This window comes from Euprymna scolopes, chromosome 3 (assembly GCF_053919585.1).
Source record: "Euprymna scolopes isolate OS-2025 chromosome 3, ASM5391958v1, whole genome shotgun sequence".
Taxonomy (NCBI): Eukaryota; Metazoa; Mollusca; class Cephalopoda; order Sepiida; family Sepiolidae; genus Euprymna; species Euprymna scolopes.
In genome coordinates this window covers 184,087,316-184,112,437 of record NC_136484.1, presented here as the reverse complement: position 1 = coordinate 184,112,437, position 25,122 = coordinate 184,087,316, and the positions used below count along the sequence as shown (strand labels likewise).

Genomic DNA, 25,122 nt, shown 5'->3' with positions numbered 1-25,122 from the left:
GCGAGGGGGTACGAGAGATTTGAGCTCAGACGAGTACTTGCCATGGAAATAACAATAAAACAAAGGCAGGCTCGCAACGTCTCTTCTGTGGGAGAGAGGCTGCAGGGGAGAGAAAATGGCATCCCCCACTAAGCCAGAAAGTCTATTTTGTACTCTATCAAGGCAGGATAGGCTGTTTTTAGCAGCTCCTGCCCAGATGTTGCAACAGCACTCCATCCTTGGACGTACTTAGCTTTTATAAAGATAGAGAATTGCATCAGTAGTGATATATCTTCTGGAGCGGTAGAAGGATCCCACCATTTTCCCAGCGTCCTTGGCAACAGACATGATGTACGTATTCCATTTTAGATCAGGAGTAAAAGTCAAACCCAGAAGCTTGTCAAAACATGGAGCCTCTCCCAGACGAGAGCCATCCATTTCAATTGATGCCGGATGGGGATGAGAGTGTTGTTGATGTAAAGATAGAAGCTTGGTTTTGGATGCATTAAAAGTGACCAGCCACCTTTTCCCTCACTGTACCACGCGCTCAAAATCAGAGGAGAGAGAATTAGAGAGAACTTTGTCATTTACGGCCTTTGATGTATTGCTATAGATGGTCGTGTCATCAGCATAGATATCAACGAATGATTTATGTGTTTTGGGAGATCATTGATGTAGATCAGGAAGAGAGTTGGACCCAGATGGACCCCTGAGGGACTCCAGCATTAATAATGTGGGCCTCTGATTTCTGCCCATCAGCTACTACTCTTATGAACCTATCGGAGAGAAATGATTTAATGATTGAGAAAACATTTCCAATAATACCGTAGCTGGAAATCTTGTGAAGTAGGCCCATATGCCATACCTTATCGAAGGCCTTCGATATGTAAGGAGCAATTGCCCTGGAGAGGAAGCCTTTGTCAAGAGATTCACTAACCCTGTGAGATATAACCGTTAGCACATCTGGCAGAGCGGAAACCATATTGTGTGTCACTAAGAAGGTTGTTTCTGTTGAGGTGGTTGACTACTTCTTTATTTAATATGGATTCCAGCAACTTACTCATGACACACATGAGACTTATTGGTCTGTACTGAGAGCGAGATGAATTTTCACCTGAATTCTTAAATACAGGGCATACTGATGAGGTTTTCCAGGGTGTTGGGAAGCACTTCTCCTTAAGGCAACGCTTAAACAGTTTGGTAAGTATGGGGGCAAGTTCTGGTTGGAGCTTTTTCAGCACTATAACTGGAATGCCGTCAGGGCCAGTTGCTTTACTGGAATCAAGGTTCTTGATTAGTTTGGCGACCTCACGCACAGATATTTGTATGTTGTATAGCGTGTTGTCTGTTATAGGAGGAAATACAGGGAGTTGGTGGTCATTGTCGCATAGGGTAGAATTAGCTGCAAAGTTCTTTGCAAATAGTTTGGCCTTGTCTGATGCTGACGAGATGACCTCAGGTCCATTGATGATAGTTAGGATAGAACGCACACTTCTGTTCAAGATCCTGTTTGCTATTTGCCAGAACTGGTGGGAACCAAGCCACTGCTCAGCTACTTTGGATTTAACAGACTGAGCATATAGCTCTCTTGCATTTTTTATTACTCTTTTACAGTGGTTGCTGGTAGTCCTGAAAGCAGCTCTAGTCACAGTGTATTTGCATTTTTATTATTCTTTTACAGTGGTTGCTTGCAGTCCTGGAAGCAGCTTTAATCACAGTCCATCTATTACGTTGGTAGCTATGGAAAAAGTGATTTCTGTGTGCGATGGCAGCAGCACATTCTGGGGAGAACCATGGCTGGCTGTTGAGTTTTTGTTGGAATTTTTTCGATGGTATGAATCGGTCTATGCCTATTATTAACCATTCGGTCAGGTCTGATACCAAATATTGACTAGCTAATAAGCATTTTCTAATGTTTGTTATTTGGATAAATTTAATTATTTATTTGCGTGTCTGTTAACATTTGCAGTGTTGCAACATGGTATTTAATCTTGGTTGGAAATTAAAATTGTTTAAGTGCGTGGCACTGAATTATTTAATTGTTTATTTAGCATGTTACAGAGAGAAGAAGAGAGGAGCTTAGCGATAGAAAAACGGCGTAAATGAGAAACATGACTTGAATTAAAGTAACATAAAATTAACTAATTAATTATTAATACACGTCATGGCGATATAATGAAAAATTGATATAGAAAATCTTAGTGCTTACGACTGTACCGCATTGTAATAATGCACAATTTTAATATGACTTTCCCAGCTAATAATTGGGGTGATGTTGTTTCGGGTAAGTAGTAGATAGTGGTTAGTTATCTTTCAATCTCTCCCCGCCCGGCTAAATCACTTTAAACCCCATTTTCAACCCGTTCCTTCACTAACATTAACTCTCCAACCTGTTGCCATGGTGATCCTTTAAATTAACTGTTACTTATGCCGTTATCAATAAAAGTAGCGTCTTTTAAGTTTAAACCGTTAAAAAAAAACGTATATAAGAATTTACACATAATTAATATTTAATTATAAACCCTCTCTTATTTAATACACTCCTACTACTTTAAACTCCAACGTCCTCTCCCTACCACTCCCCCTTCTTTTCTAACTCCCCTTTATCTACGATTTTTCCATTCTTATTTGACTTTATAACTTAGCCCATCTATGAATTCTGACGATGCTAGTTGGATTTTTTCCTCTCTTTGAGGATTTTCCTCTAGCTGAAACAATTTGTAAACTCATTCTGGACTCACAGTAATAAATTTCCTATATACTGCTCTGACTACACATTGAGCACTCTAGTCCGGTTTTTTCACCACTGGTATGTATATATATATATATATATATATATATATATATATATATATATATATATATACTAACCGAAATCCCGCCGATCACAAAATATGCTTTAATATGATATTTTAATTTATGCAGATTTCGTAATTATTATTATATTATATTGGACTCAATATATCGTAATGATTAAAAATTAAAAAAAATATTACTTCTGTGCCACAACCGAGAATCAAAACCAAAACGTTTAACTTACGATTTACTTTTTCCTTGGACGTTAATGCCTTAGCTATGAACAGATGTTTGGTGCAAGGCGAAAAATGAAAACATGAGCCAATAGCTATTACGTTATGCATGCATATTCGTAATGCCATCATTCGATATTCATCTGGAAAATTTCATTTCATAATTTTCACACTTTTGGACGGATTTTCCTCGGCTAAAACGCAAATAAAACTTTCTTTAGTTTCGAATACCTTACTTATAAAATTTCCTGCCCGTAGACAAAAAAACTGACAGAGGAGTTTGGTAGGTATTTTTTAAACGCATATATGCGCTTAGTTTGTGTTTACTATAATCTTTTTACGCAAATATTACACGGGTATAAATCATACAGACTATTTGCATAAATATAATTACACGTAATATTTACCTAAAGATGATCATCTCATAAGAAAACCTAAAAAAAAAAAAAAAAAACTAATGGGAAATTTATTAAAATGAATGTTTAAAAGAATATGCAATTTAGCTAGATCTTTTGCAGATGAATGCAATTCCACAACCCGTAAATAACAAAGTTGTATTTTCTTTTCAAATAAATAGAAAAATGTGTTTATTATATGAATATCAATACACAGAAAAAATCCATAGGAGTACACACACACACACACACACACACACACACACACACACACACACACACACACACACACACACACACGCACACACACATATGTATATATGAGTGCGTGTGTGAGTTTGTGTCTATATGTTTACATATACATGTGTGTAGTGCGTGCAAAAATCCGACTACACCAGTAAATCGTAGAAATATATATGTACATATATATATATATATATATATATATATATATATATATATATATATATATCCATACATACATATATACATATGTATTATATACATATATACCTATTTATTATATATATATATATATATATATATATATATATATATATTATGCGTTGTAGAGATTCCTGTATTGTAACAGCATATTTATGGCCATATGTTTATTCGATAGGGAATCGTAATCCGTCGATCTAATGGAATAAACAACTCAATAAAATGGTCGCAAGAGATGCTAAACAAGAATAAAGGAATATTAAACGACTATATTGAGTGAAACGTGAGATATGTCAAAATACAATGGGGAATTTATTGAATGAAAAGAAACGACTGAAAATATAGGTTCGTAATTGTGTATATTTACGCTGTTATAAAATGATAAGTACGGGAGAGTATGAAAGAAAAGAAGAATGCACATGGAGACAAAAAAGATGAAGATGTAGAAAAGGAAGAATCCGTTGATATCGAAGAATTCTTGACATTAATCGAAAACCTCTTGAAAGAAAGAACTGTTAGATTTAACAGAAATGAAAGAGAAAAGATACCGTATGGCTAAATTCTTATCTACGGCATTATAATAAACTGGAATCTTACGAAGATCTCTTTCATTCGAGTAATTTTAAGAGAAATCGTACTAGTGATTATACCCTGTGGACGAAGTGCAAGATATGTATAAACAATTTCACTTACACAGAAAGTTGGAATGTATGAAATAAGGGTAAATATCTTGCATCTGATTGTATGCCACATCCTCAGTAAAACCAAAAAGATGAGTTTATAAAAGTGTGAATGCTTATTAAACACTAACTTCATGCATCCTGTCTATCTGTTTGAATTTCCTTGGCATGTGTCACACTGGTTTGCAACGTCTTTTCTTAGTGATGCTACTTTAAGTTAGAGGAAAACTAAAGCAGAAACATGAAGAACTAAAACAAAAGATACGATAAAATAACAAAACGGCTGGGAAGATAGACATACAACTCTACAATCAATAAAATAGGAATAGTGAAAACATTAAAACTAACGTAAATAGAAGAACAACAATAATGAAACAACCAGTTCTAATAAAAATGAGATTTTGGGGGACAATATTTGGAATAAATAACATACAGAATAAAATGATAAAAAAAGTATTCAGAAAAGTGAAGAATATACAGAAACCGAAGGTAAGGAAGAATATTTTAGACAACTTTAAAAAATTCGAACTAGACTCTTTATTTAATCAACGGAGATGGTCTCTTCTAATGCCCTCAGACACGACGGGGTAATATGCTTTTATTTTCAGTTATATTATTAGTATCGCCTGTACGTAAGAGTGAAGAATAACTTAAATCAAATTTTTGTATTTTATTATCCCTTAAACAACGTGTCTGTGCCAAATCGTGGTATGAATGATATATGTTACATCTTTATTCATAATTTTATAATCTAAACTGATTATAGGATTTATATTAATTTAACTGCGCCATGATTCATATGCGATCGTACGAAGCTTATTCTTCCGTTTGTTAATTAAGTGTTTTACCTATAATCAAATGTCTGTCGATTAATAACGATTTACGAAAATAAGAATTTTTAAATTATTTAATGCGTTTATGAAAGCATTAGTGCTGTTATAAATATAATTAAAATATAAACTGAAAATAACAATAAAATTAAAGTAAAATATATTACGAATTAATCATAAATGTAATTATCGGACTATTTGCATTTGTTAAATTATTTCAACAACATAAAATTACAATGGTGACAATTGACGTTAATCAAAATAAAATGATCAGATTATGAACATAATGCTCTTTTGCAAAATCAAAAAATTGTCTTTGCGGCAGTGAATTAATTATTTTATGTGGTTAATCTAATTTTCACAAGAGTGATTAATTATTCTACTTTGCTTTTTACGTGTTTCCTGATTTTTGATTTAGGAAGCTGATTATTTGTGAAACTTTAGAGTTAGTTTTGTTGGTTTCTAGTCGAAACATGCAATCGATGAAGCTGATGTGTTGGGGGAGAGGATTCATACTCGAGGGGGGATCTCATTTTGTGTTTATCTTGTATTGCATTCTAATATTTCCGATATAAAATATTAGTTTTTCTATGATAATCTACATTTATAATTTTTATGATTCATTGTGTAACTTAAAATAAATGTTGCTTTGAAATAGCTGTAAACAGCTATGATACTTTTGTTTATTTGTAAGTTGGTTTGACAAATCAGGCAAGACAATTTAAATTTCTCGAGATCTCTTTCGGTTATCATCTCGTCAGGAAAAATCAATATCATACAAAACAATATTATTATTGGCGAAATTAAAGAGCACTACGGGGGAATTTGGATGTACGTCGGGCGAACATCTGTTCATTTGCTAACTCGCATAAACAAGCACATTCCATCTAAAATCAGACAGGAGATGGTAGGATCCGGTAGAGTCCCTCCTTCCGTAGCCTTGGACTCTGTTATTGGCTAGGATTTGGGTGGCAATCCATGCTGTGCTGATAAATATAAAATGGAGTGGTTCGAGGTGTTACACAGAGCAAACTCCAAAAACCATTTAAAGATTTTGGAGTCTGTCTCAATTGCGGTTCGAAAACCTTTATGCCGGCAAAAGGACAACGAAAACATTTCTCTTTGGGGAACTTTGACCCTTTTCTCCCTCGTTTTTTTTTCTCCTGGTTGTGTCAAGTTTTAATCGCTTTTAAACGCCCTATTTTCAGATTAAATCTTTCTTATTTTTGGCACATCCAAATTCTCCCGTAGTGCTCTTTAATTTCGTCAATAATATTGTTTTATATGCTTTCAATTTTTTCCTGAAGAGATGATAGCCGAAAGAGCTCTCGAGAAATTTCCGCACATTCTATTTAAATCGTTATATAATTTTTTTACCTCTAAACATTTATATATATATATATATGTTCAGGATGAAAATTCACAATGCTGAGATAAGCAGAGAGCACATACACCGCCCGGAATTCCCAAATGGTCATCCATCTGGTACTAACCAGGCTAAGCGTTACTTAACTTCGGTAATCTGACGAGAACAGGCGTGTCAACGCGGTTATGCCGTAGACCATGCATAGCTTTCCGGAATAATAAATGAATACCAATCAAGTGTGTTCGCTTCTAAATATAAAAGTAAGCTTTTGCTCTAATTCACTGAGTTTTCAGTATAAATCGTCACCATAATAATTGAGACGAAAAGAATCGACAACATAACGAGCTTGTCTATTTCAAACATTATAGCGACATCTCTTCTACTAACGCGCCAACCCAAATAGTCGTCTACATGAAAAATTTCGTTTGAAACACTTAAGTATCTGCATACAGATCTAATGAGTTATTGTATTTTATGTTATCATATGACACACACACATGTGTGCGCACATATACATGTATTCATTGATGTAAAAGAATAAATACCTTTCAATGCTGGTGAGATAATTTAACCGCTAAGACATTCTTTTAAGTAAGTGTCTAAAATATTTTTATTTAATTGAAACGGTTATCGTTATTGGCTGCTTTTCTGATTTCCTTTCTACATTTTTAACTAACATAAATCTGATTTATATCTGCAAATACTGACCTGTAATCTTCACATGCTAACCTTAATTAAGCTTAAGTGTAAACGAAGAGAATGTCACACTGTAAGTCATTAACTATACTGAATGCTACTATCACTTGTGTAATATATGTGGTATCATCTATGCTGATGACATCACTGTATTTTAGTGTAGCTCCTCGCCTATCATTCTCAGATGCATTGAATTATGCCGTTAATTTAGAAGTCTACATGAATTATAGACTGGTGTACAAAATGGCTTCGTTTAATCAACTAAAGCTTATGTAATGTCTTTTATTTGTAAGCGTGCCCCCTTTTTTTCTGAGATTCTCATCGGTGGCTCTACTCATAGGGAGAATTTCACTCTGGGACTATTTGGTCCATATTCCTTATGAAAACTTTCTTGGAGTTCGTATATTAGATCAACCGCTCTTTTAGCTCCTCGTAGAGTTGGTTTTCTATATCTGTCTAAACACTTTCACAGACCTGAGAATATTTTTTATCTCTATAAACATAAAATTATTTCCATCTATTGAGGACTGTTGTCATACGTTGGTTCCTCTCTGTCCTATTTTAGTGTTCTTAATAAAAATGCGTAAACATATCCGTAATTTGGTTCGCCCCCATCTTTTTTCCCCTCTCTGAAACCTCTCTTTTACGTACATGCTGTTGCTTATTAAAATGTTTTCTTCAATGATTATTATCGCATGTGTTCTTCAGAATTTTCTGAGTTTTTTCCTATTTCTTTTGTTCCAGCTTTTTTGACACGATTGTTTAGTGACTACATAATTGTAATACAACTTCACATTCCAGTAGCTTTGATCCTGTCAAGACAAAGTCTAATTGTTAGTCTTATCAGTAGTAATATGTCGTCATTGTTAGTTCCCTACATCAAGTGGCTTCACGTCTTGTCTAGAGCAATATAAAATTATATATATGATATATAAAAGTCAGAGTACAGCAGACAGTAAGAAGTGTATTTTGAGACAATAACATTTTAAATATACATGCCATATTCTTGCTTTTAATATTTCTCCGCTGTCAGCCCTTTTTTGTCTATGACTTCATGTATAAGTTTAGCACGACTTGTATCACAAGTGCCAGTTTTTGTGATCTACAAATAATACATTGATATATGTGCAAAATTGCCACTGCAGCTTCAACATAATGTTGAAGGTGTCTTTAATAAGTTTCCAGACATTTTCGTATAGTCACTTTTATTGATATAATAATAATAAAACGCTGGCCCCTTTTAGAAGTAATTTCCTCCTGCTGAAATACAAATGTACCGTTCCAACAATTTCTGGAAGGCCCTATGGAAGTCTTTTTGTATGAGCGCGTCAATGAATCTCATCGCAGCCTCTTTTATCTCCTCAATTATCTCATAACGACAGCCCCTAAGGTTTTCTTTGAGCTTATGGAATAATCAAAGGTCGCAGGGAGCAAAGTTTGTTAGGGCGAGGAACTGTCTTGAGGCCCATCTTGGTCAAATAGTTTGTGACAAAGACGAAGCACCCTTGGGAAAACTTGGAGAAAATATTTCGCATGTTCAGTTCCTCGCGAATAATTGTGTGTACAGTCTCCTTACTTACACCTAACTCTGTATCTATTTTCTCTATAGAGACACGACGGTCCTTATTTATGTAATTCTTTATTTGGTCAATCAACTCTGGTGTTCTGACTTGTTTTCTCATCCAACACCTCTCATCATCCCCCAAAGACTCATTGCCTTCCTTAAATCTCATGCGGCTCAAAAACTTATGCTCGTTTCAAGATTGTCCAAAAGCAGTCTGGAGTATTCCATACGATTCGGTTCCATTTTTCTAAATTTAAAACAGAATTTTATTACATATTATTCTTTCTAAAGTGTCCTCGCGTTCAGATTGCATTTTTAAAATTCACCAGCTTTGACAATCAGAATTAAGTAGGGTGTATTCCAATTCCTGCTGTAGCTGTTCATTTGAACCTGAAATCATATAACTGGTCAGTCATCTCATAAAATGTATAGCATAAGCATACTTAATTTCAAGAGTATATGACAATTTTAAATGCTTGTACAAAGAAGTCTGGGAACTTATTGAACGCACCTTGTATCTGCACACTTCACAAACTCATATACAAGAAGCTGACGGATTTTAAATTTGATTAACTTCCTCAATATTTAAGTTATGCTTACTAATTTTCATATATAGGTAGATGAGCCTCTCCCTGATTTTTCTGAGATATAGTAAGCTATCATAGTCTCCTTATTCTAATTTTATTCACATAACTTTATTTAGGGTATGTTTTCACACGGTCTTATTTTAGTTATGAAAAATGATGTTACTCAAATGTCCACCATTTTCATTTTCACACTCTTGTGCTCTCTGCAGGGTGTTGTCCAGCACATCATTTAATTATGGCCCTAATTTTCTTCTCTATATTGGTTTTAAGGGCATTTATTGGGGCTGGTTTGTTTGCGTATACCCGCTCTTTGAGGTAACTCCAAAGGAAGAAATCTACACATGTGAGATCTGGCGAGCGGGGTGGCCAATTTATCTCAAAGCCACGAGAAATTATTCGGTTGCCGAATATGTCCTGGAGCAGATTTAATGTTTCTCGTGCCCTATGCGCCGTTGCACCATCCTGCTAGAACCACATTGGTTGAGAGACCACAATTTGATTGTATCTCCTTACTGATGTGGATGAATTTGCTAATCTCTGACGATTCTCACCTTTTGCCATACGGGGTCTACCAGATTTAGGGAGGTCACATACAGACCCTTTCTCATGAAATCGAGCCACCATAGTTTTTATTGCATTGGGAGTAGGGGGATTTCTTATGTTGTAGTCTCGTCGAAATTCTCTTGGAGTTTCTGATATTGACTCATTCAACCGAAAATAAAACTCTACAATAAATATACGCTCCTCAGTAGTGTAACGACTCATGATGACCTTGGAAGGGTTACTCCAGATGATCTAAAAAAATAAAATAAAAATATAAAAATTAAGAAAGTTATGAATTTCTTTTAACCATCAGCTTCATTTGGGACACCCTGTACTTAGATGTCTACAGAGAAACTTGTACGTCATAAGATGTGAGATAAGTGTGAAAATGCCCGTAAAACACGAATACTACTTTCTGAGACGCCATGATTATGACAAGTGATATAACAAGAAAAGACGCTGCCTAATTAATTTAGTTTCAGGTCTACATAGCGAAATTAGTTGCCATAGATGTTGTTGAGGAGCCCAATAAAGCCCACATTTTTCTATGTATACATAGCTTCACAAAAATGGGCTTCCAATGATCTGTTTCGCTTGTAAATCTTATTCTGGAAAATACTAATCATTAATTTGGATATAATTTTTCAATTACACTTGTCTTCTGTATCTGAAGCTACTCATTTTCGCAGTGTATTCATACACAAAGGTTTTATCGTCATTCGAAGTTAGTGTACATTTTTAGATACCTGTGTACATGTGTACGTACATTAATAAAATATTAAACCGCTGATGAAATAGCAACCCATTGCCGTCAAATCACGGAGAATATAGATAACTTTTAGTTCAGGTTTAAATTTAACTAACATTTAATAAAAAAACAAATAATAGTAATACACCTTTTAAATTATCAGTTAATTAAAAAAAATGAAAACTAGTATTATACTGAGTAAACATCAATAAATAAATACAGAGAGAATGTGTAAAATAGAACGGACGCGTATGAAAATGCATGCGAAGTGACGTCACCGATAGGGAAAAATAATGGCTTTAAATAGGAGATTAAATTAGAGAAAAAAATAAGTTTGAGGTCACATGAGAGGCGTGGATGACGTTCGCGAAGACGATCACGTGGGTGACGTCACGGCTGTAACAACGAGGAAACAAAAGCGAGTTGAAGTTCTTTTCTATTCTTTTACTCTTTTGCGACTGAGGCTACAACATTCTAGTTCCCGGACAATGTTACAAATGTATATCATCAAAAACTTAACACGGAAATTAGAGAAAGGTAAACGGAGAAATTATGTGAGAGAGAGAAACAAATACAAAGACAAAAGAAATATTTTAGACGATAAAATAGAATATGTACGAAACACGTGTAGAGAAAGAGAGATATTGTTTATTGTGGATTTTTTTCAGAAGAATGCTTAGATGTTAATACCATGTAATATATATTCTACTGAATTAAATATATACCATTTGTTTCAGATGACGTGCATAGATTATCTGAGGTTTTATAATATTATATTTATTAATGACATTTGTGTTATTGAATCTGTTTAAAATATTGCGTTATTTTGAAGTTTTAACTTTAAAAGTTCCTTATATATTCGAGGGTCGTTCAAAAAGTAAAGCCTCCTATTTAAAAAAAGAAAAGAAAATTTGGATAGCTATCAAAACGGGAGTAGTACCATAAACATGAACGGCGTTTTGTGCTCATGAATTTCTTATTCTATATAGTCAAACTTCTATATATAATTTTGCCTCTTTATATTTGACTTTTAATTGAGGTATCACAGTGTTCCCGTCAATTGAAAAAAATACTTCAAATCGAGAAGACAAAAAAAAAACCCTCCGCACAATGGAAAATAGTTGTTTAAATGTAACTTGAGAACATTAATGCAACAACTAGAACAAAATGAACTAGTTAATGTTTAGTAGCATTGCCCTTCTGCAATTTGACAGTCTGCAACGTTGAGGACACTCTCTTGACTTAGTCTGCGTGAAAAGAACAACCCGAATTAATTCCACCTCGCAAGCGACATATAGGTCATAGACCATTAGCACTAATAACGCCACACGCCAATATTGAACAATTACCGCCTTGCAGCGTTTAAACTGTGCACCTAGAATTAAATTTTTCGTCCTTCCTTCGACGGACGTACTGCCTACCATACTGCCCAGCCTATCGAACTTGCTTTCGTCGCTAAAAATCATTTTCGACCTATATGAAGAGTCATGATTTTCATTGCATCTGACGCAGTCCAGACGGCGCTTTTTGTTCTTTAAAGAAATCATCGGCTTGCGTCTTGCAACACAGCCTCGCAAAATGAATTCGTTCAATCTGTTCTTACTGTAAGAAGAGAGCACTTATTAACAAGATTACACTGTTGTTGGATTTGTGGAGCTGTTTTAAATCTGTTTCGGAGGCTGAGAATCTTGATAGCATTGTTTTCCCTGTAAGAAGTAACGCTAGGACGACGAGTTTTAGGAGCATCACGAACACTGCCAGTGTTTTTGGTGCTTTTGTACCGTTTTATCATCATATTTCCATCTGCGGCCGATTTCTAGATTAGAGAAACTAGAAAGTTGGAGATTAATGAGCTCCTGACGATCAATAAGAAGAACTCGAGATATATGGACTAAATGTTACCTTGTATAACATAAGAACAACAACAATTAAGATTAGAGATGCGAAAAAGTGGATATTTTACGATTACAGATACTAAAAAGTGGATATTTAAGCTGGTTTAACGCTCATTTGTTGCTGCTGAGCTTTTTGCCTCCTAGATTTGAAGCTATTTTTTTAAATTAGCGTGAACACTAAATTACTTCAATAAAAAGTCAAATATGAACAGGTAAAAAGGCGAATAAAATGAGGTATATGTTGTTTAAACAATTTTGCTTAAATTTACGGTTTTTGAAAAACATGACAAATGCGGATTTTCTTTGTGGCGGCACTAATATATATATATATATATATATATATATATATCAGACGGAGGTATGCAATCTAACTTCTGCCCAATCTTGTACTGGCAATATAATCATGATTTTAACTCAAAAGTAAACTAAGTTTAAGTGCAAGCATATTAATTTTTCTTAACCTATCTTAAGAAAAAAAGGATAAATATGACTGTAACTTGATCTGATAGAAAGGATATCGACTTTAATGTTTGTAGGGCAAATAACCTCAAAGAATTAATGCGTTAGACACGCATACATTATAGTTTCCTCATTTATATTAACCATTAACACATTTTTCATCTTACTAGTTAGTTCTCTTTTTTAAAGACCATTTGTTTACTGGTCTGTTATTTTTTGTCCGTTATTTTTGTTTCGTTACTTTTTAGTATTTTTTACGTCTTCGGTTGTTACTTTTATTTTGTTTTTGTTTTTACTCTTATCCATTTGTGACTGTTCCTTTGTCATTTTATTTATAAAAATATGAACTGTTAATAGCTGTTATATACAAATTATATATTACCTGTGTATATGTTAATATTTCTGTTCGCCTGTGAACTTCTCTAGTGTATTGAGTGTATGTATGCCAATACGCATGATCGTCTAGTATACATTATGCTGTCTCGTGCGTGTGTTTGTGGATGTTTGGGTGTGACTGTTTACACATAATCATTATCCATGTGAATAAAGTTCCCGCGGAACATATAACAGTTTATAAACCGTTCTTTACAGAACGAAAACACATATTTTTCTACTTGGCAACAGTCAAAGGTAGAACATTTCCTTTTGTAGTCGCAGCCGATTGACGTATCGACGTATCGTTTTCGACGTGCTCCAGGAAATGCAAACTATTTTCTCCCCCGAAACTCATGACAACCAAATAGCTTTCACTCGTTTGACGCTGTCTCTCTTGGGTGATTACACCCCGTTGTCTTCCCAACTAAATGTATCTATCACTATCAAATCTAACCCTCTAACTGGTCTTTTCTCCGGCTGACTTACTCTATCTTACCCTCTAACATACTCTACTTGTATATAAAATCAAACTCATCCTTTGTTTGATTCCCTGACGTCAACACTCAGGCCACTAGAACGGCCACTGTTTGTATCCAAATTCAATTTTACCAAGTTAAAATTTCTGATACACATGTAGCCGACATTTTATTTTCTCAAATCCCAAATGTCTCGAAGTAATTATTTTAATTTTCTAACATTTCTTTCTCTGAGTGTTTCCTATTTCATAACATCTAGATTTCTTCTTCTTCTTCTTCATCATCATCATCATCATCATCATCATCATCATCAACAACAATAATAATAATAATAATAATAATAATAATAATAATAATAATAATCATCAACTCGGTCACTTGGCAATGCCCGGCAATGCTAATATATAACATATGTAATAGAATATATAAGCATTATTTCAGGGTATTTTTACTGAATGGAGGAATAGACAACGCCATGTAATTTTTAATTTCTTAAAACTTCCGGCAAATATAGTGCGTAATTTCTGAATAGATGTTAACCGGCCAATCAACTTCTACTTTTGTGTTTCGTATTTTATTTCTTTTCCTCTTCTATACTTTCCTTCAAGTCATCTTTCTTCATAGTGTGCTATCGTTTTCTCCTTACTTTTTTGTTTTTGTACATCTTTTTCCTTTTAGATTTTATGTAATATTGATTCTATTATATTTTATCCTCTAACTTTTTGTTAATATATTTATAACAATATTAGGTTTGTTTTCAGATCACGTAGTAAACATATGTTTGAAATTTGTAGAGCTAATTCTTATCTCAATTGAGTGATCAGAGTTTGTAAAAATGCGGTTGTTGCTCGTCTACATTAGAAATTGTGTCTTTCTTGTAATATCAGTTTTTTTTATTTATCCGTCCTCGTTTACAGAGTTTTCTATTTTTTCCATGAATTACAATTAATGCAATTAGATTAACCACACAACCATTAGCACAATTACTAATCGACAGCGTTTTTGTTCGTATACAGCTTATTATTGTTTGGATCCGTCTGACTAGACAACAGTTTATCGCCCACAGATGTTGTGTTCTTGCTTTGAAGTCTCCCGCAACGTCGACTAAATTGACTTTTATTATACATCGGTGAATAGAAAAAAGCTAAACTGAAATTCTCATTCCGCCAACTTCACCATCGTGTAAGTATTACATATTGTGTTTATTGTGTTGCAGAAAAAGCTTTGCAAGATTCCGCGTTAAACTTATGATCCAGATGAACAAGGCTAATACACGTGGCGCTTATTTATTCAAGTATTAACCGTTTTCCTCACCAGGAACAAGTCTATAACGTATCCATTTTTAAAGCTTGTCTTTTATACACAAAACAATAATACTCACGTAAAACACTAATGGATACAAGACCACATCAGATTTCAGTTCAAGTAAAACAATATGATTTGCAGAAAAATTGTAACGGTTGGTTTGATCGTTTTGTTTTACAGAATATCAATGTCGTTGTAAGTGAAGTTATTTATCTCCCTCTCACGGTGGGATGATGTGGAAAAAGATGCAGAAATTGAGATTTGAAAAAAAAACAGCGATCAAGAGATTAAGCACTTAGCAACAAAATCACACCCCTTCCCTGTTGAGATCTATATTATATAAATACTTCTACATATCACTACAGTCAGGGAAGCAGATAACAGGAAGGGAACTCCAAAGTCTAGCTGTTCGATGAAAGAAGGTATTAGAGTAGAAAGCTTTCTAGTAATTATTATTATTATTATTATTATTATTATTATTATTGAATGCTGCTACCAACGCACCAAAACCACGAAGACGTACGATGCATGAAAACTGTAACAGAAGTAAAACATCTACGGGAAGAGTACAGTGCACAAAGAATCATGGAGAAGCTTATTGTCATTTAAATTCGAGTAAAGACTTAGCGTTACCAGCGAGAAATGGATTGTAAGCAGCTATTTCGATAACCCAAATGTTTTTGTTAAAGATACAGAAAGAGGTAGAGAGCACCGAAAGTCCGGGTAGACTTTTTGTCACACAGACTTAAGAGAACATCACCGGTTACTTTTAATGACCAATCTCTGATAATGATTTATGCGAGGACACCTAATAACTACTACTAATAATACTACTATGGTAAGAATAATGATGATGATCTTTCTGCTTCTGCTTCTGATGCCACTCATATTTCAGTAAACAAAACTTGTTCTTGTTGGTGAGCAAACATTGATACAGACTCGCTTGAAAACTCCACTGAAAATAATCATGAATAGTCAAGGAGGATGGAATGACTGTTGAATGAGAACATCATACAAACGTCTACTTTTAATAGAGATTACTGGAATCAGTAATATTCAAGTCAGGTTGCATGTTTTTGTTTTAACACCCTACCTGTATGATCTGAAAACCCTTATGTTAGGATCCAATGAGGGGTTCAAACCTGATTGGCGTTAGTTTCTTCAGTGTTCAACAAGAGTTTTCCCACATGCAAATATTTATATATTGCCTATTATTTTTTTTATGTTTTATGCATTTTTTTAAGTCCTAACTAGCTGACTGTCCGGCGTAGCCCGGTTGTACAATAAATTAAAATATCATATTTTAGCGTATGAAGATTGCATATGTATTATTATAAGATCAATCATTTATTGATTATTATTTATTACGAGAAATGATTTACACGATAAAAAAATTCGCAAAAAAATAAAACAATAGAAATAAAACAATAATAATGATAATTAAATTCCGTTTGCGTTTGTTTACAATATCGTTAGCTGATGTTTGGGCTTGACGATGAATGTACTGGAATATAGAATGATCGAACAACACCGGACGACAAGCTAGTAAAAAATGTTTCTTATTTTATTCTACACACGTTTGCTTTTTTTTTCAACGATTTTGCTTCCGAAAAAGTTACATAAAAGTTTCTGTCCCGAAATTGTAAGATTTTTTAATTTTTAAAACATTACATATAATGAAATGGTAGCGAAGTGGCAGTAGCAAAATGACAGCAGGAAGAGAAACACAAGGGAAGCACATATGAAGAGAGAGAAAGATTATATATATATATATATATATATATATATATATATATAAAGAGAGAGAGAGAATAAGAAAGAAAGAGAGAGAGAGAGGTATATACTGATAAAAAGTGAAAATAAACTGTTGGATAGCGGTCTTTATCATCCAAGCTATACAAAAATGAATATAGTAAAAGAATTACTAATGTTTCAGAATTCAAAACATGTAAGAATGACGTAGCATCATTAAAAATAAGGATGCAATCTCAGACATTGACGCGCTATATACTCGGTTAGTCGGTAACATAAAATAGGAAACCCACCCCAGCTTTCTATTAATTGAAGTATTTCTCTATTCAGTGTATCTATAAGTAAAGTTATTACATATATCAATGATAATTAAATCAAAAAATGTCTTCGACTAAAGTCAATTAAAAAAAATGTATTACCGGGGTATAGTGTATGTTGGTTTGTATATAATACTGATTTTATTCTCTCATTCAAGAGATTCAGATGTGTGTATTTAATTTTCCTAGCATAATCTGGATTACTTCTGGTGTGTTACTCATCTTAAAACAGCCGTTTTTACCTAAAGCCATCATTTTACCTCCTCCAAAACTATAAACATTAAAAAAATTATGTCTGGTATAAGACGAATTAATATTATAAAAAATCATTGCAATATTGTTAGAAAATAATAAATGACTGACTATATACTGTTAATAAAATTGACTATACTATTCACGATACCGACATATATCGTTTCATATTTTCTAAGCTAAAAAAGGCAATAAAATAAAATAAAAAAGGAACATACTTATAAGGCAGGTGTAAATGGACACACGACCCATAAAAATGCGACACCCTGTATTTATGATATTAATGGACACAACTGGAAAGAAATGATAAAAGATTACCTTACTGTCCACCTGTTTTCTGCCGAAGAACCGAGGTCTAAATATCCAGGGCATTCCGGTAGAGACAGCAATAATCGCATTTTAAGCGCACAGTCTTTTAGTTTCGCCTCATATCTGCGAATACAAAATAACGTAATATATGTAAGAACCATTGACAATGAATGTTATAAATTTCTGCTTAATGTGAGCAATACTATTTTCTAATAATGGAAACAAAAAATTCTGATTTGTAGCTCAAACATTTCTCAAAACTTATTATAATCCAATAACATTTACTCTGTTATATATTAAAAGGTTACGTTTCCGTTTGTTATGCAGTTACGTCATACGAAAATTGTGCGACATCAGATTTTTTCGAGTTAGACTACCAAGAAATTGCAGAAGTTAAATTGGCTTTTACTTCTCCTCCCCATCTCTCTCTCTCTCTCTCTCATATATATATATATATATATATATATATATATATATATATATATATATATATATATATATATATATATATATATATATGTATATAGTTTAAACAAGTTTAAGGATTTTATAAAAAATATACTAAAATACATTATTTAAAAATAAAAATACAGTTTAAATTCCTTAAAAAAAAAAAATAAAATCTATTGCATGAGTCGATTTTTGCTAGAAAATATCTTATTATAAAAGAAAAGTAAACAAGTTAATAATGAAAAAAAACATAACTTTAATTGCTAAATAGAAAACTAGGATCATCAGCTGCTTACAATGAAACCGTTTCAAACATTTAATGTTTTTATATATATATATATATATATATATATATATATATATATATATATATATATATATATATATTAATGACAGTAGTCTATATTCAAAATGTCAAGATATTGATCCTCTTACCGTTTATTTTTTAAGTATGTTCTAAGCATTTTCACTGTACGTTTCAAAGTACTTGATGAAAAAAATCTGCAAGATGGTCAACATCTTGAAATTTGGAATATAGTCTTTTGTCATTTATTTATGTATGCTCTTTAGTTACATTGTGCTTCATAAATTTAAGTATATATATATATATATATATATATATATATATATATATATATATGAGATAAGTCACAGATAATTGACGTCCCATGTTGTATGAAATCCATTTTTCTATGACTCTTATTCACCGTTCAAATCACATGTTCATTATATGTGCTGAAAAGGAAAATTCATAGTTTATTCACAGCTAAACATTTTGCTGATTGCATTTCATTTCCTTAGATGATATGTGCCATTATTGAAAATCCATGGATTAAGGAAATAAACATAATTCTTCTCTAAGTTTTCTCAATATATTCTTTGTTTTAAAGAGTAAATTCTTAACATAAATATATGTGTATTTATATTGATTTACAGAATTTAACTTTAATCATTAAAATTATATATATATATATATATATATATATATATATATATATATATATATATATATATATATATATATATATATATATATACAAGATGTCTTTCGTCAAAATACGTGACTTAATTCATGCAAAAAGAGAAAAAGTCTTTATCATTTACGTGAATATGTATACAACCGCGGCGTACTTACATACATATATAAAGAGAATAAGGGATAGAAAGTCAAAGTTTAATAAACTTTAATGACTCACCAAATCAACAGAGAAAATGTTCGTATTTTTTACGGTATGTTGAATGTAAGTTTACATTTTTTTCTATATATCTCCTTATTGTTCCCTATTATTTTTATATGTCCTAATATGCCCTATCTATTGGTGTTATCCCTATCATTTCTGCTTCTAAATACATAGCGTGTACCCTTATTTATTTTCCAAACTAATGTCCTCGTGCCTGTTCTTTGTATATAAACGTATTTTTTCTTCTTTGACGAGAATTATTAGGCTTCGATATGCTATAGCCTAAAGAGTTCATTTTTCTTATTTATTTGATGATTTAAGAAAGTTTTATTTAATTTAAATTTTTCATCTTTTATTTAGTATAATAATTTAGCTGCTATAATGAAACTGTTTTACATGAAAACGCACTCCTCAGTGATCTCTCTTGATCTATTTTTTCTTTATATTTTTCTATTTCTCTTCTAGTCGTCTTCTTTTTCTATGCTCAATCTATTTCTTTACTCGTATAATTTTCCTTCAAGATAATCACTCTTCTACGTACTTAAGCCACTTCAGGAATTCTATTCTATGAATTCTCTGCTACCGCCAACATATGTTTCTTTTACAATGGTTAAGACGTCTTGCCAAACGCCCACATCTTGAGATAAGCGAAACCTACTAACCGTTAATATCATAAGGATTCACAGACAAACACAATATTTGCAAAGCCTTACAACTCCAGTTGATCGTAAATTGAGAAGCGCACACAGTCAATGTCTTCTACATTCACTGTATGAATCAGAATAACTTAAGCTTCCATTTGACTCTTTGCCGTTCGATTTTACTAGTATTATAAACCGAAAAGAAAAAAATTACAGTATGGCGTACAAGTTATTATCTTTAGTAATGTTTTTGGATTTTTCTGCAAAGGATATGTGCGATGAGAAAACAGAATAACGAAGACAGCTTCCCACAGATTGCGCATTCTTTTTTACAGATAAGATTAATATGTGTAGGATTTTGTTAAAAAACCAGCGATAACTTAGTAAGCAGTATAATATAAACATGAGCGCCTAAGGTAGCTTACGAAGTTTTATTAAGCTTACATAAGTTTCGAGAAAGCATAGATATATAATACCTATTTAAATCTCTCTCTCTCTCCCTCTCTCTCTCCCTCTCTCTCTCTATATATATATATATGTGTGTGTGTATATATATATATATATATATGTGTGTGTGTGTGTGTGTGTGTGTGTGTGTGTGTGTGTGTGTGTACCGCATAATAACGTTGAAACACCGGTTCTCGTCAGATCACCAAAGTTGAGTAAAGTTTAGTAATGCCAGACGGGTGCCCATTTGAGAATTCTAGTCGCTGTATATGCGTTCTGCTCATTCAGTCATTGATTCCAGTCGTCATGAACCTCTACCTACCACTGATATTTAACAAAGCCACACAGGAAAAGTCTAGTTGTGGATTGCGCAACTCTTGCCAAAAAAATTATACGCACAGGCACCTTTACGGAGGTTATGACAGTATAATCACAGTTAACATACCGGTTCTCATTAGGTCAGGTAAGTTAATCAACATTGAACTCGATCTGTGTCAAAATACAAGTTCATTGGCGAATACCAGAATAGAAGAATGATGGATGACAGGCGCTGTATGTTCTAAATAAAAAAAACTAAACCCTAAAATACTTTAAAGTACAACTTGTTAATCCATTCATGGTTTTAGTTCCCAATCATGTTGCGAAGACCTGTGGGCAGGATATAAAATTCATTTGTTTATTTGAACTACTATTCTAATCCTGAATGCTATTTCTATAACGTTTCGGCCACTTCTGTGGCGCAACGTATAAAATTATAAGTATGAGTAAGTTGTACATGACAAAAATCTGGGATTTTAAGTTTCAATCTTCAGTAAAGGCGATGCTATGAATATAATCAAAACAACTTAAAACTAATCTCAACCTAATCATGTCTGACGAAATGAAAACAATCTATTCCCATGGATTTAATAAAGGTTTACATTCACGAATTCGATACGATACGCATTATGTTGCATCAACCAAAACGTCATGAGATTATAATTCAGGATATGAACAGTTATCTGGAGAATCCAAATTATTGATCGCCTTCTAAAAACCCAAAATATATATATATATATATTAATTTTTTAATTTTTTATTGAGCCCATAATAAATTTACATTACTGTTTCCACCTATAAATTTCGATGAAATTGGTACTCTACTTCATCTCCTGGGGTGAAAATCCAATGGAAACAGTAATGTAAATTTATTATGGGCTCAATAAAAAATTAAAAAATTATATACCGCTCTATTAACATATCGAGCACTTTTATCGTTTTTTTTACCTTATTTCTCTTGAAAAGAAATGTATATATATATATATATATATATATATAATGGTTGTATAGCTTGATTTACTAGATGTAAATCCAATAAAACCTACGTGATTATTAAAGTGTTCAATGTCTGTTTATTATACAAACATCATTAGTTACATATGTGCATGCATGTTTCAGTGGAAAATGATTGCCTCAGTTGCAAGATGAAAATGAATGTTTTTTCTTCTTTACTAGCTCATCGTTTGAGGTGTAAACAACTTTAGTTAAACACTTTGTATCTCATACGGATATTGGTTTGTCGGAACGACGAGAACCATATGATAATCCAGAAAAGATGATGGATGACACATGCTGAATTTTGATGTAAATCCCTAACCACTTTTTCCATGAGTCAGCATTGATTGATTCTAGTGGCAAAGAGAAGTTCGGGACGACTAAGGAAAATATTTAGATAAACAGCGATCCCATACAACCTCATGTATTCAAAATGATCACACATTTTACTACTAACCAAGTTCAATGTTACTTAGCTTTGGTGATTTAAATCGGTCTGTCAACGTTTTTATGTAGTACATATGCTTGCTTTGTAATACTAAATAATCAAGTAAAATAATGCAAAAAAATTTCGGAGAATTTTATGATCTACTTATTTTCATCCTGAATTTTACTAGAAAGCTGATTGGCTAACTAAAATCTCAATAGAAGATGAGCATATAAAAACGATAAACAACTACAGAATTCGCGCATAAGCCTGAAAAGTCCTAGAGTGGATGAAACGTGGAATATTCAGTGTAGCTTAATCGCCATATATATTTTATAAATTACTATATATATATATATATATATATATATAGTCATGGAAAGTATATGTTTGAATATTAATCAGTTTTAGGATTTAGTTATGTCCAAAAAATCCATTGATTAGTTAAGCTTCCATTTGACTCTTTGCCGTTCGATTTGGCTAGTATTATAAACCGAAAAGAAAAAAAAATACAATATGGCGTACAAGTTATTATCTTTAGTTATGTTTTTGGATTTTCCTGCAAAGACGTGTGCGATGAGAAAACAGAATAACGAAGACAGCTTCTCACAGATTGCGCATTATTTAAAAGATAAAATAACTCATCAAATTACTAATAGATTTGAATATCACGATGAAGACTTTTCTTTTCTTCTACGCTAATTTACATAGTATGTTCGGCCATACTGTAAACGAGTATATAAATGATATTATAAAAGAATAGAGACTTATTACTTGTAGTCGTTGGATAATATTTTTAAAAGAAATATCATGGCAGAGTAAAACAGCTTTAAGTTATTTAAAGTACATTTTCCTCTTTTTATTTCAGTTCTGAATTTAAAAAAAATCGCATTTCTCCTCATACAGTACAAAATGCACGATAGATTGTGGAGATAAATGATTATATACGAACGATCCAATATATAAATCTAATTAAACCTATCTCAAGTATGCTGGTTAAATAAAACTAGTTACAACTAGCACGATTTACAAACATATTTGATCGTCAAATTAGTCAAGATAAACTGTTACATACCGATTAGAACATTGCGTTTTTTTATGTGGCGCCGCCATAATTTATGTGATATTTTACGAATAGTGCTTTTATTATTTCACCTTCGTTTTTGTTATATTTGGATCAACAAGACATTCAGTCCAATTTTAATACTTAGCTCATATGATTATGTGTTTGGTTGAATAGTTTTGACACGTCCGTGTAATCATAGTCGAAAAATTGATGGAGTTTGAGTAAAGAGGAAACAAGGTAAATACAAAAGAAGAGAACGGTAGACGTTTTTGGCATTTCCTATAAAACCTACCAAAGTCGGTTGCTTTATATGTTTGGTGCATTTTGTAAACTCGGCCACTTCCGGTACAAGATCTTTAGACTGGGAAATATATTAAAATCGGCTTGCTTAGAGGCATTACCATAATTAGATATTTAAAACTAAATTACAAAAATATATTTATATCAAAACAAAATGTTAGATAAAAATGTCTAGGATATATATATATATATATATATATATATATATATACAGAGAAAGAGAGAGAGAAAGAGAGAGAGAGAGGGAGAAACGTGTGTGTTCTCTTGCACGTGTATGAAAAAGAATATAAGTAGAGAAAACACAGGCGCACATATATTTACCGCTTCTGGCATATATATTTGTCTTTGTTTTTAAATTTTCTTCTTAATTTTTGTTTCTGCTGAGAATGGGACCTCTACCCTATGTCAGATATTAACCCGCTATTCCAGACAGTCTAACCGAGAGATTCTAACCGTCATTTTCAGTGCAGTTGTTGGCATCTTCGTTGCACTAGATTTACCAAGTATATTAGTTATGCATTTTTTAAAAAAAATATTTTTGCAGTTGCTCCTGTGTTTACTGGCCTGATAAAGGTTGTTACGTCGACTCTTGTTTCTTGATGATGATGTATTATCATATATGGAAGCTATATATCATATTGGAAGCTCATCAGATATTGCCCAGTGCACAATAATGGCACAATATAGTGCACAATAATGGCACTATATTGTTGCTCATTTCTGAGATACGCATATTTCCTTCTCCTCTGTAATAAGCTTAGGTTTCTGTATGTTTGGTACAGTATGTTACTCTGTTTGATAATTTGCACGTCCAAATTGATTAAATTAATATATATTTATATATTAATATATATATATATACAGAGAGAGAGAGATAGATAGATATAGATATAGATAGATGTAAAAGAATATGGGTTTATAGAAGGCAGAACAATGCAGTGTTGTGATGGACAGACTAACAATGAAGCAAGTTATGGTAAAATGATGATACCAGCCATGCTGTTTCACTTTATTGAATCAATACATGTGTGTTAATTCAATAAAAGGAAACTGCATGCCGGTTCCACCATTTTTACTTAACTTGCTTCATTGGGAGCCTATCCTTCACAGCTCTACATTGTTCTTTCTTCTATAAATCTATATTTCATTTATATACACATTAAATAATGCTTCAAGGAAACTAGTTTAACCTTATATATATATATATATATATATATATATATATATATATATATATATGTATATTTAGTGGTTTAATTTTAAATTCTGAAAAACAACATATAGAGGCATAAATT

General features: G+C 32.6%; 1 protein-coding gene across 2 annotated transcripts in view; it reads right to left on the bottom strand.

Moving 5' to 3' along the window:
- The window catches only part of LOC145260338 (uncharacterized), a 1,155,262-nt gene that overhangs the window by 326,797 nt on the left and 803,343 nt on the right, over positions 1-25,122 (bottom strand). For both annotated transcript variants that reach the window (XM_080118258.1, XM_080118266.1), the window contains exon 4: positions 18,011-18,124. The gene's annotated coding sequence lies outside the window, so the exon portion shown is untranslated. The remainder of the gene's footprint in view (positions 1-18,010; positions 18,125-25,122) is intronic.